The sequence below is a fragment of the Artemia sp. Qi Xiang Cuo genome, chromosome 20, assembly GCF_049724085.1.
Source record: "Artemia sp. Qi Xiang Cuo chromosome 20, ASM4972408v1, whole genome shotgun sequence".
NCBI classification, from domain to species: Eukaryota; Metazoa; Arthropoda; class Branchiopoda; order Anostraca; family Artemiidae; genus Artemia; species Artemia sp. Qi Xiang Cuo.
Window position 1 is genome coordinate 39,847,109 of NC_142813.1, and position 15,287 is coordinate 39,862,395.

A 15,287-nucleotide genomic window follows, 5' to 3' on the forward strand; every position below is an offset into this window, starting at 1 on the left:
ACTGAAATATTCCAACTCTTGCATTTCAACGAAAGAAATCCAAAATGAACTTTGAAAAATCAAGAGAATGTAACTCTGACTAGGTAAACCACAACAAAACACTACTGAAATATTTCAACTCTTGCATTTCAATAAAAGAAATCCAAAATGAACTTTGAAAAATCAAGAAAATGTAAGTGTGACAAGGTAAAGCACAACAAAACACTACTGAAATATTCCAACTCTTGCATTTCAACGAAAGAAATTCAAAATGAACTTTGAAAAAATCAATAAAATGTAACTGTGACAAAGTAAACCACGACAGAACACTACTGAAATATTCCAACTCTTGTATTTCAACGAAAGAAATCCAAAATGAGCTTTGAAAAATCAAGAGAATGTAACTGTGACAAGGTAAAGCACAACAAAACACTACTGAAATATTCCACCTCTTGCATTTCAACGAAAGAGATTCAAAATGAACTTTGAAAAATCACGAGAATGTAACTGTGACAAGGTAAATCACGACAAAACACTGCTGAAATATTCCAACTCTTGCATTTCAATGAATGAAATTCAAAATGATCTTTGAAAAATCAAGAGAATGTAAGTGTGACAAGGTAAACCATAACAAAACACTACTGAAATATTCCAACTCTTGCATTTCAATGAAAGAAATTCAAATGAACTTAGAAAAATCAAGAGAATGTAACTGTGACAAGGTAAATCACGACAAAACACTACTGAAATCTTTCCAACTCTTTCATTTCAGCGAAAGAAATTCAATATGAACTTTGAAAAATCAAGAGAATGTAACTGTGACAAGGTAAACCACAACAAAACACTACTGAAATATTCCAACTCTTGCATTTCAATGAAAGAAACCCAAAATGAACTTTGAAAAATCAAGAGAATGTAACTGTGAGTAGCTAAACCACAACAAAACACTACTGAAATATTCCAACTCTTGAATTTCAACGAAAGAAATCCAAAAGGATCTTTGAAAAATTAAGAGAATGTAACTTTGACAAGGTAAACAACGAAAAAACAATACTGAAATATTCCAACTCTTGCATTTCAACGAAAGAAATCCAAAATGAACTTTGAAAAATCAGGAGAATGTAACTGTGACAAGGTAATCCCGACAAAACGCTACTGAAATATTCCAACTCTTGCATTTCAATGAAAGAAATCCAAAATGAACTTTGAAAAATCAAGAATGTAACTGTGACTAGGTAAACCACAACAAAACACTATTGAAATATTCCAACTCTTGCATTGCAATGAAAGAAATCCAAAATGAACTTTGAAAAATCAAGAGAATGTAACTGTGACTAGGTAAACCACAACAAAACACTACTGAAATATTCCAACTCTTGCATTTCAACGAAAGAAATCCAAAAGGATCTTTGAAAAATCAAAAGAATGTGACTGTGGCAAGGTAAATCACAACAAAACACTACTGAAATATTCCAGCTCTTGCATTTCAATGAAAGAAATTCATAATGAACTTTGAAAAATCAAGAGAATGTAACTGTGACAAAGTAAACCACTACATAACACTACTGAAATATTCCAACTCTTGCATTTCAACGAAAGAAATAAATAATGAACTTTGAAAAATCATGAGAATGAAACTGTGACAAGGTAAAGCACAACAAAACACTACTGAAATATTCCAACTCTTGCATTTCAACGAAAGAAATTCAAAATGAACTTTGAAAAGTTATGAGAATGTAACTGTGACAAGGTAAACCACGACAAAACACTACTGAAATATTCCAGCTCTTATATTTCAATGAAAGAAATCCAAAATGAACTTTGAAAAATCAAGAGAATGTAACTGTGACAAGGTAAACCATGAAAAAACACTATTGAAATAGTCGCTCTTGCATTTCAGTGAAAGAAATTCAAAATGAACTTTTAAAAATCAAAAGAATTTTAGTGTGACAAGGTAAACCACGACAAAACACTACTGAAATATTCCAACTATTTCATTTCAACGATAGAAATACAAAAATGAACTTTGAAAAATCAAGAGAATCTAACTGTGACAAGGTAAACCACGACATAACACTACTGAAATATTCCAGCTCTTATATTTCAATGAAAGAAAACCAAAATGAACTTTGAAAAATCAAGAGAATGTAACTGTGACAAGGTAAACCATGACAAAAAACTACTGAAATATTCGCTCTTGCATTTCAATGAAAGAAATCCAAAATGAACTTTGAAAAATCAAGAGAATGTAACTGTGACAAAGTAAACCACGACATAACACTACTGAAATATTCCAACTCTTGCATTTCAACGAAAGAAAAAAATAATGAACTTTGAAAAATCATGAGAATGTAACTGTGACAAGGTAAAGCACAACAAAACACTACTGAAATATTCCAACTCTTGTATTTCAATGAAAGAAATCCAAAATGAACTTTGAAAAATCAAGAGAATGTAACTGTGACAAAGTAAACCACAACATAGCACTATAAAAATAATTTAACTCTTGCATTTTAACGATAGAACTCCAAAATGAACTTTGAAAAATCAAGAAAATTTAATTGTGAGAATGTAATCCACAACAAAACACTACTGAAATATTCAAACTGTTGCATTTCAACGGAAGAAATTCAAAATGAACTTTGAAAAATCAAGAGAATGTAACTGTGGCAAGGTAAACCACGGCAAAACACTATTGAAATAATCCAACTCTTGCATTTCAACGAAAGAAATTCAAAATGAACTTTGAAAAGTTATGAGAATGTAACTGTGACAAGGTAAACCACGACAAAACACTATTGAAATATTCCAAATCTTGCATTTCAAAGAAATCAAAAAGGATCTTTGAAAAATCAAGAGAATGTAACTGTGACAAGGTAAACAACGAAAAAACAATACTGAAATATTCCAACTCTTGCATTTCAACGAAAGAAATCCAAAATGAACTTTGAAAAATCAGGAGAATGTAACTCTGACAAGGTAAACCACGACAAAACACTACTGAAATATTCCAACTCTTGCATTTCAATGAAAGAAATCCAAAATGAACTTTGAAAAATCAAGAATGTAACTGTGACTAGGTAAACCACAACAAAACACTATTGAAATATTCCAACTCTTGCATTGCAATGAAAGAAATCCAAAATAAACTTTGAAAAATCAAGAGAATGTAACTGTGACTAGGTAAACCACAACAAAATACTTCTGAAATTTTCCAACTCTTGCATTTCAACGAAAGAAATCCAAATGGATCTTTGAAAAATCAAGAGAATGTGACTGTGGCAAGGTAAATCACAACAAAACCCTACTGAAATATTCCAGCTCTTGCATTTCAATGAAAGAAATCCATAATGAACTTTGAAAAATCAAGAGAATGTAACTGTGACAAAGTAAACCACGACATAACACTACTGAAATATTCCAACTCTTGCATTTCAACGAAAGCAATAAATAATGAACTTTGAAAAATCATGAGAATGTAACTGTGACAAGGTAAAGCACAACAAAACACTACTGAAATATTCCAACTCTTGCATTTCAACGAAAGAAATTCAAAATGAACTTTGAAAAGTTATGAGAATGTAACTGTGACAAGGTAAACCACGACAAAACACTGCTGAAATATTCCAGCTCTTATATTTCAATGAAAGAAATCCAAAATGAACTTTGAAAAATCAAGAGAATGTAACTGTGACAAAGCAAACCATGACAAAACACTACTGAAATATTCCAACTCTTGCATTTCAACGATAGAAATCCAAAATGAACTTTGAAAAATCATGAGAATGTAACTGTGACAAGGTAAAGCACAACAAAACACTACTGAAATATTCCAACTCTTGTATTTCAATGAAAGAAATCCGAAATGAACTTTGAAAAATCAAGAGAATGTAACTGTGACAAGGTAAACCACAACAAAACACTACTGAAATATTCCAACTCTTGCATTTCAACGAAAGAAATTCCAAATGAACTTTGAAAAATCAAGAGAATTTAATTGTGAGAATGTAATCCACAACAAAACACTACTGAAATATTCCAACTCTTGTATTTCAATGTAAGAAATCCGAAATGAACTTTGAAAAATCAAGAGAATGTAACTGTGTCAAGGTAAACCACGGCAAAACACTATTGAAATAATCCAACTCTTGCATTTCAACGAAAGAAATTCAAAATGAACTTTGAAAAGTTATGAGAATGTAACTGTGACAAGGTAAACCACGACAAAACACTATTGAAATATTCCAAATCTTTCATTTCAAATAAATCCAAAAGGATCTTTGAAAAATCAAGAGAATGTAACTGTGACAAGGTAAACAACGAAAAACAATACTGAAATATTCCAACTCTTGCATTTCAACGAAAGAAATCCAAAATGAACTTTGAAAAATCAGGAGAATGTAATTCTGACAAGGTAACCACGAGAAAACGCTACTGAAATATTCCATCTCTATCATTTCAATGAAAGAAATCCAAAATGAACTTTGAAAAATCAAGAATGTAACTGTGACAAGCTAAACCACTACAAAACAATAATGAAATATTCCAACTCTTGCATTTCAATGAAAGAAATCCAAAATAAACTTTGAAAAATCAAGAGAATGTAACTGTGACTAGGTAAACCACAACAAAATACTTCTGAAATATTCCAACTCTTGCATTTCAACGAAAGAAATCCAAATGGATCTTTGAAAAATCAAGAGAATGTGACTGTGGCAAGGTAAATCACAACAAAACCCTACTGAAATATTCCAGCTCTTGCATTTCAATGAAAGAAATCCAAAATGAACTTTGAAAAATCAAGAGAATGTAACTGTGACAAAGTAAACCACGACATAACACTACTGAAATATTCCAACTCTTGCATTTCAAAGAAAGAAATAAATAATGAACTTTGAAAAATCATGAGAATGTAACTGTGACAAGGTAAAGCACAACAAAACACTACTGAAATATTCCAACTCTTGCATTTCAACGAAAGAAATTCAAAATGAACTTTGAAAAGTTATGAGAATGTAACTGTGACAAGGTAAACCATGAAAAAACACTACTGAAATATTCGCTCTTGCATTTCAATGAAAGAAATCCAAAATGAACTTTGAAAAATCAAGAGAATGTAACTGTGACAAGGTAAACCATGACAAAACACTACTGAAATATTCCAACTCTTGCATTTCAACGATAGAAATCCAAAATGAACTTTGAAAAATCAAGAAAATGTAACTGTGACAAGGTAAACCACGACAAAACACTACTGAAATATTCCAGCTCTTATATTTCATTGAAAGAAATCCAAAATGAACTTTGAAAAATCAAGAGAATGTAACTGTGACAAGGTAAACCATGACAAAACACTACTGAAATATTCCAGCTCTTACATTTCAATGAAAGAAATCCAAAATGAACTTTGAAAAATCAAGAGAATGTAACTGTGACAAGGTAAACCACGACAAAACACTACTGAAATATTCGCTCTTGCATTTCAATGAAAGAAATCAAAAATGAACTTTGAAAAATCAAGAGATTGTAACTGTGACAAAGTAAACCACGACATAACACTACTGAAATATTCCAACTCTTGCATTTCAACGAAAGAAATAAATAATGAACTTTGAAAAATCATGAAAATGTAACTGTGACAAGGTAAAGCACAACAAAACACTACTGAAATATTCCAACTCTTGTATTTCAACGAAAGAAATCCGAAATGCATTTTGAAAAATCAAGAGAATGTAACTGTGGCAAGGTAAACCACAACCTAACACTATAAAAATAATTTAACTCTTGCATTTCAACGATAAAAATTCAAAATGAACTTTGAAAAATCAAGAAAATGTAACTGTGACAAGGTAATCCACAACAAAACACTACTGAAATATTCCAACTCTTGCATTTCAACGGAAGAAATTCAAAATGAACTTTGAAAAATCAAGAGAATGTAACTGTGGCAAGGTAAACCACGGCAAAACACTATTGAAATAATCCAACTCTTGCATTTCAACGAAAGAAATTCAAAATGAACTTTGAAAAGTTATAAGAATGTAACTGTGACAAGGTAAACCACGACAAAACACTATTGAAATATTCCAAATCTTGCATTTCAACGAAAGAAATTCAAAATGAACTTTGAAAAATTAAGAGAATGTAACTGTGACAAGGTAAACCATGACAAAACACTACTGAAATAATCCAAATCTTGCATTTCAAAGATAGAAACACAAAATGAACTTTGAAACATCAAGAAAATGCAACATTGACAAGGTAAACCACGACAAAACACAACTTAAATATTCCTGCTCTTATATTTCAATGAAAGAAATACAAACTGAACTTTGAAACATCCAGAGAATGTCACAGTGACAAGGCAAACCATAAAAAAACACTACTGAAATATTCGCTCTTGCATTTCAGTGAAAGAAATCCAAAATGAACTTTGAAAAATCAAGAGAATGTAAGTGTGACAAGGTAAACCACGACAAAACACTACTGAAATATTCCAACTCTTGCAATTCAACGAAAGAAATCCAAAATGAACTTTGAAAAATCAAGAAAATGTAACTGTGACAAGGTAAAACACAACAAAACACTACTGAAATATTCCAACTCTTGCTTTCAATGAAAGAAATCCAAAATGAACTTTGAAAAATCAAGAGAATATAACTTTGACAAGGTAAACCACAACAAAAAACTACTGAAATATTCCAACTCTTGCATTTCAATGAAAGAAATCCAAAAAGAACTATGAAAAATCGAGAGAATGTAACAGTGACAAGGTAAACCACGACAAAACACTACTGAAATATTCCAACTCTTGCATTTCAATGAATGAAATCCAAAATGAACTTTGAAAAATCAAGAGAATGTAATTGAGACAAGGTAAACAACGACAAAACACTACTGAAATATTCCATCTCTTGCATTTCAATGAAAGAAATCCAAAATGAACTTTTAAAAATCCAGAGAATTTAACTGTGACAAGGTAAACCACGACAAAACCCTACTGAAATATTCCAACTCTGGCATTTCTACGCAAGAAATTCAAAATGAACTTTGAAAAATCAAGAGAATGTAACTATGACAAGGTAAACCACGACAAAACACTACTGAAATATTCCAACTCCTGCATTTCAACGAAAGAAATCCAAATGAACTTTGAAAAATCAAGAAAATGTAACTGTGTCAAGGTAAAGCACAAAAAAACGCATTTTAACTTAAGAAATTCAAAATTAACTTCGAAAAATGAAGAGAATGTAACTGTGACACTTTATAACACGATAAAGCACTACTGAAATATTCCAACTCTTGTACTTGTAGGAAATAAATACAAAATGAGATTTGAAAAAATCAATAAACTGCAACTGTGACACAGTAAACCCCGACAGAACACTACTGAAATATTCCAACTCTTGCATTTCACCAAGGAAATTCAAAATGAACTTTGAAAAATCAAGAGAATGTAACTGTGGCAAGGTAAACCACGGCAAAACACTACTGAAATGTTCCAACTCTTGCATTTCACGAAAGAAATTCAAAATGAACTTTGAAAAGTCAAGAGAATGTAACTGTGACAAGGTAAACTACGACAAAACACTACTGAAATATTCTAACTCTTGCATTTCAACGAAAGAAATCCAAAATGAATTTTGAAAAATCAAGAGAATGTAACTGTGAAAAGGTAAACCACAACAAGACACTACTGAAATATTCCAACTCTTGCATTTCAATGAAAGAAATTCCAAATGAACTTTGAAAAGTCAAGAGAATGTAAGTGTGACAAGGTAAACCATGACCAAACAATAGTGAATTATTCCAACTCTTACATTTCAATGAAAAAAATTCAAAATAAAATTTTAAGAATCAAGAGAATGTAGCTATGACAAGGTAAGCAACGGCAAAAAACTACTGAAATATTCCAACTCTTGCATTTCAACGAAAGAAATTCAAAGTGAACTTTGAAATATCAAGAAAATGAAACTGTGACAAGGTAAACCACAACAAAACACTACTGAAATATTCCAACTCTTGCTTTTCAACGAAAGAAATCCAAACTGAACTTTGAAAAATCAAGAGAATGTAACTGTGACAAGGTAAACCATAACAAAACACTACTGGAATATTCCAACTCTTGCATTTCAACGAAAAAAATACAAATGATCTTTGAAAAATAAAGAGAATGTAACTGTGACAAGGTAAACCACAACAAAACACTAATGGTGGGATGGGGAGCCAAACTTTGGGGGGATGGGGCCCTTCTGTGTCTCAAATTCGCAAATAAAAAAGTATTAAAAAAATGGGGGGGGGGGGCAAAAAAATTGGGGGGCTCTTTGGGGCCCCGGGGGGGCTTTTGGGGCCCGGGGCTCTTTAGGGGCCCGGGGGCCCTTTGGGGGCCTGGGGGGCCATTGGGGGACCGGGGCCGGGGAGTTCCTTCGGGTTGGGGTAGGGGGGTCGGGTCCATTTGGGGTTGGGGTAGGGGGGTTGTTGGGGTAGGGGTTTTTGGGGTAGGGACCTCACAATACTGTTCAAATAGAACTTGTGTATTATAACGACCATAGAGTTTCACAATCAATTCATCTTCTAAATCATCTTCTAAAATCATCTTCTAAAATACCTCAAACGGTTTCCCTTAAATCATCTTCTAAAATGTCTCAAAACGGTTTCACCCAAATAATCCCTAAAACGTAATTTCTGCGTGTTCCTTTTGTTTTGGCATCCCTGCGCTGTCACATTTGAAATTCCTAGGAAACCATCTCCCGCGTTAATCTCTTCATCTTTAAGATGTTCTTGGTTACACTATTATGGCTTCGATAGAATATCAATTTATCGCTAAGTCTAATGACCTGAGAAGCCGTATTTAAAAATGAAATTTCTATCTCTTTAGAGTCCCGCATAATTCCAAGGAAACAAGTGATGTCATTTCTAATTCCCTTTCGTGAATCAATAATTCCCCTTAGAAACAACAAATAAATTCCCCTTTCTTGAATAAATAATTCCCGTTAGAAACAACAAATAAATTCCCCTTTCATGGATCAATAATTCCCCTTAGAAACAACAAATAAATTCCCCTCGAGTCGATCAATACATTCCCCTCAATTATGCAAATCAATTTCTCAGAAATTCTCTCCCCTTCGTGGATAAATACATCTCTCCCTCGTTGATGCGCATGTGCAAACTTCGTCCCGGAGACAATACACTTGAAAACAACAAATAAATCGACCTTGAAAGAGATGTTATTGACCTCATTAGACTCGACCGATAATCCTTGAATAAATTATAGCCCGTCAGCGTTAGACTAAATTGTAGATGGCAGAAGTGGTGTGGATTCGGAGTACTAGGGGCCTTTCTACTTTCAACTCTTTATGATGCCCAGTCTAAAGGTTACAAATTATAATAATAATCTGATTATAACATATAAGTTCTGAATAACGATAGGACAAATGATTTTTAGTTATAATTTAGTACTTAAGAATTTTGACACGGTTAGTAATTGGAAACCTGTTTGTAAGTGTGAGCAATTTTTATCATTTGTTAATCCAACTTACGAACATATTTTAACAGGTGATTTAGCAAAAATAAAACAAATGGATCTGCTGAGTATAATGAAAATGGGGGCTAAATTCCGTCTTTCAAATCATCTAAAACCCTCGATTGTGCTTAGTGGGTTAAATAATGATTTAGATTTATTTATTGGTAAGTAGTGCAAAAAAGAGAAAATTAATAACAATAGTTTTCAAAATTGGAAAAATTTAATTATTAATAGGGTTAGAAATAAGATATATAATATGACAAATAATCGTAATAATGAGGTAATTTTCTATAATGCTAAGAGAAAACAAGCGATTGCTAATATAAAGAAAGATTTTGTAATTGTACCTATTGATAAAGCGAATAATAATTTTGCAATAATTTGGCAGAAGCTATATTGTGATGTTTTAGCAAAGGAAGTAAGTACAACGAATACATATGAAAAGGTTCAAGATATTGATAATAGTCTATTGAATGGAATAGAAGATATACTTTTTAGAAAAATTAATAGTAATATCAATGATAATGATAAAAATGCCCCTTTTTTATATTGGACGGCAAAATTTCATAAAATTCCCCCGAAACCACGCTTTATTGCGGGTGAAGCAAGATTCCCTACTGTAATTGTGGCGACTGACCTGTCATGTATTTTATGGGAAATTAAAAATAAATTTTAGTCATATTGCTCAGGAAAAAACTTTCTAATTTTAATCCATATTGGAGCGTTAATAATTCATTGCAAGTAATAGATTATTTGGCTTTAGTTTCAGCCAAAAGAGAAGACTAATTTGATTTCAATACATTATACACAAATCTACATATTAATTTAGTATTTGTAAATTCAAAAAAAGATTATTAAGAAGCTTTTATTTTGTCTTATTTGGCTTTTCTAAAAATTGATACGTAAAATAAGAAGGCGAGATGGAATAATTACTTTAACAGTAACACTAGTTCAAGATATTATAGCTTAGATATGATTTATCATCTACTAGAATTTATTCTATTTAATACATTTATAAAATTTAATGGTAATCTATGTAATCAAAGTATTGGAATTCCTATGGGGGGTAATGCTAGTTCAGTTATAGTGGACCTGTTTTTAAGCTATTTAGAATAAATTTATGATTGATAAAAAGAACTGAACTAATATAAAATATATGCTTTCAAATAATAAAAGATATTTAGATGACCTCCAGGTGATAAATTGTGCAGAATTTTTAGAGATTTTGAATAAGATATACCCACCAGAGTTAAAGCTGGAATCTAGCAATGGGAAAGACAATTATGACCATTTACTAGATTTAGATATTAATGTTACATCTAATAATACATTAAGTTAAAGATATATAATAAAACAGATGATTTTAATTTTGAAATAGTTAATTTCCAATTTCCTAAAAGTAATATACATTCGAATATAACACATTCATCCTAAATTACCCAACTATTTAGATATACAAGAATTTGTACTAAATACATTGATTCTAAAAGTAGAAGTCAAACACCTAGCCATAAGTTCATCGTAAGAGGTTTTTCTGCCAATAAACTTGCTTGGCAATTTAAAAAGCTTAGTTTTCAATATAATCATTTTTTTTAAATAAGTATAATCAAAATTATCAAGATATTTTGAATGATATTTTGAGGTAGCTTGTTGGATGTTTTTTTCTCTTCCCTTTATAATTTTGGAATTTAATGTTTGTTTTGACACAAGCAGGTGCTGACTTACGGAGGATAGTTTGAAATGATTTCATAGAAATTAGGCTTGAAAGTGAATAGGCTTTCGTTGACAGTTGGTGTTATGCAATTATGGGAGGTAAACTAGCTGAAGGGTTATTCTTTCAGTTTGGAATTTTTACTTTGATTCAGTTTTAGGTGAGCGGTGGTGAAGGAAGCTTTGAAAATTTTTTGGGTATATTTTTATAGTTTTGGGTATTGTCTTGTTCATAGATATTCCAGAGGTGACATTACATAGGGGTATGCCATATGGTTCTATGGCAGGCGCGCTCATTTGCCTGGGTAAGAAAATTTAAGTGCCCAAACCTGTATAGGCAATGAGTTTTTCTCAGGCCTCCATCAGTGATGTCTGTGATAACTTACTGCTCTTGTAAAAATGGCAATAAGGCCAACTGTCCTTGATTGGCAGTGAAACATTGTGATATGCTTTAAAATTTTCCATTTTTATAATGGACGGCAAAATTTTTTAAAAATCCCCCGAAACTGTGCTTTATTGCAGGTGCAGCAAGATGCCTGACCAGAGTTGCGGCTACTGACCTGTCGTGTATTTTAGGAGAGTTCAAAAATAAATTTAAGGCTTTTTGCTCGGGAATTAAAAAATTTTCTAAGTTTAATCCATATTGGAGCGTTAATAATTCGCTGCAAGTAATAGACTCTCTTGCTTTAGTTTCAGCCAAAAGAGTGCACTCGTTTGATTTAACTACATTATATACAAATTTACCCATTAATTTAGTATTTATAAATTTAAAATAGATTATTAAAAAAGTTTTTCTTTTGTCTAATTTGCCATTTTTAAAAATTGATACGTATAATAAGAAGGCGAGATGTACTAATTATTTTAAAAGAAACCACTAGTTCAAGATGTTACAGCCTAGATAAGATTTATGATCTACTAGAATTTGTTCTATTTAATGCTTTTATAAAATTTAATGGTAATCTATATAATCAAAGTATTGGAATCCCTATGGGGGATAATGCCAGTCCAGTTACAGCGGACCTGTTTTTAAATTATTTAGAATATGATTATATGATGGATAAAAAGAATCCAAGTAACATAAAGTATTTGCTCTCAAATAATAAAAGATATTAAGATAACCTTCTGGTGATAAATCGTTCAAATTTCTTAGAGATTTCAAGTAAAATATATCCACCAGAGTTAAATCTGGAATCCAGTAATGGGAATGGCAATTATGACTATTTTCTAGATTTAGATATTAATGTGGCACCTAATAATACAATAATTTTTAAAATATATAATAAAACAGACAATTTTAATGTTGAAATAGTTAATTTTCCATTTCCAAACAGTAATATTCATTCGAATATAACATATTCATCATATTTTTCCCAACTATTTAGATATGCAAGAATTTTTACTAATTACATCAATACTAGAAACAGATGTATGTTACTTAGCAAGAAGCTAATCGTAAGAGGTTTTTCCGCCAATAAACTTGCTTGGCAATTTAAAAAGCTTTGTTTTCAGTATAATCAACTTTTACTTAAGTATAATAAGGGTTATCAAGATCTCTTGAATGATATTTTACGGTAAGCTGTTGGATGAGTATAGTTTCTCGTCCCGGCAGTAATAAGTTAGTTCTCACATTTGTGTAAAAATTAAATTAGGATATTTGGAATTGATTTCTTATAATGTGAGGGAGAGTGAAACTGTTCCGGGGGGATGTCTAGGGATATGTAACTGTTTGTAGTAAAACTGGCTGAAGGTTTGGCTCTCAGTTTTAATTGAAGGTTAGTTAAGGATGCTTGGAAGAATTTTTTCTGGGGTACATATTTTTATATTTTTGGGATATTTTGGATTTTGTTTATGATTATTCCATAGGTGTAACAACATAGGGGTATGCCAGATTATGGCATGGCGCACTCATTTTGCCTGGTTAGTGAAATTTAAGTGCGAAAACCCATTTAGGCAATGAGTTTTCATCTGATGAGCCCCGATATGTGGTGATCACCTGGGGAATATAAAGTTTTTTAGATTTAAGGTGCTATAGCTTGGTTTCGGAACATAGACGTATGCTTATTGATGTTGATTTGCTCTAATTTGGACTTGATTTTCGGATTATTGGATATATATATATATATATATATATATATATATATATATATATATATATATATATATATATATATATATATATATATATATATATATATATATATATATATATATATATATATATATATATATATATATATATATATATATATATATATATATATATATATATATAAAATATATATATATATATATATATATATATATATATATATATATATATATATATATATATATATATATATATATATATATATATATATATATATATATATATATATATATATATATATATATATATATATATATATATATGTATATATATTATAAAATTAACCTGAGAGGGTTCAAAGATCAAAGGTACAAAAGCTAAGCTTCATAAATATTTTTTTTTAAATACGCGTATAAAAAGTTGAGCTCCAAGTAAGCTCAGAGATCCAGGAACCTGGTAGATGTGTGATCAGCGTTTTTAATCTGTCTGGAAATATTATCGTTATCTCATCGATCATTATACTTTGTTGGTGTAATTTTTTTTTTTTTTGCTAAACTCAGTGTTTAGATGAGTCTATTTGCATCCAGTTATTTATATTATGGCATGTTTTGGTGCTCTGATTGCCAAATTAGCTTAGAGAAAAATAATTAAACATTAGCTTCGTTAATTTTTCATCAGTTAAAGCAAAAAATTAGGAATTTATTCTTGTTACGCCATCAAAAAATGAAACATTTGAAACATTTGCCGGCGGTCACAGGTCCCGACAGATTCGTGATCAGCAGGGTCAAAATGACCAGAACCAGAATCCGGTCTCCAACAATTTGTACCTTTTACAGCAGGGGGGGGGGTGTTGAGTTTTTGGCACTTGGCACCCAGACTACAGTGTTCTTGAGTGAGAGTCGTAGATCAGGAAAAAATATTTCTGATCGGCTAGAATTTTGGAATGAATGTTTCTACACTTACCCAGAGCTAAGTGAAATTGCTTGTATGTATCTCGCAACGCCTGCAACTTCAGTACCAAGTGAGAGTGCATTTAGTATTGCTGGGTACTTTACGCGAAAGCAGTCGTCACGTATGACTGCAAAGTCACTTGAACTTCGAATGCTTTTAAGTTTTGATTTATATGGTATTTTTGAATGTTTGGTCTTTTTATATTTGATCTTTTTTATTAATCAATGTTTTTCAATGTTCATTTTCCTCTCATAAACCCCAAAAATCAAAAAAAAAAAACGAAAATATCTCTTAAAACAGAAAAAACAGAAAAAATCTTTTTTTGGTAAAAAAAAATACCGAAAAATAGAAACGGAATTCATTTTTTTCGTTTCTGTTAGAATCTGTTTCTGTTTCGTTTTTTCATTGCCATTTTTTACCGTTTCCGTTTTAGCCAAAAGCAGGAACGGTGCCAACCCCTAATCTACAATGAAAATATATCTACCATTGAGAACAAATCAATGAGACAAGTAACCCTTGGAGGGCTCATGCAACTTAATCTTAAATCACCTTATCCAGCATAACTTGGTTGTTAATCTTTAGACAATTACCTTCAGCTATTGAACCAACGAAGATAGTATCATTCTGAAACCTTCAAGTTCCTTTCATAGTAGCCTGTTCCCTTTTATAGTCAGACTCAGAGGAAGGGATACAAGGGAACCATGCAGCCACGCTTTTTTAAATTGAAACTTGAACATCACTATCGATGCCTGTTATTACAGCAGTTTGAGCTGTTCTTCTTGAATCAAGGAGGTTAATAAATTCTCTGTTCTAACTTTTCGAGAAGCACAGAAAAGAAACTAGGAAATCCAACAAACATTTCTTCAAATCACCAGTGACAAAAAATACAAATCTATATCGTAAATACTTTGTCAAGGACTTCAAATGGCCTTAAAAGGAAAATAATAAGCATCGAATAAAAATCCTTTTTCTCTTAATCTTTTCTTTCTTCCCCTTTTATCTTTTAAATCAACTTTTTTAAATGAAATCTGAATT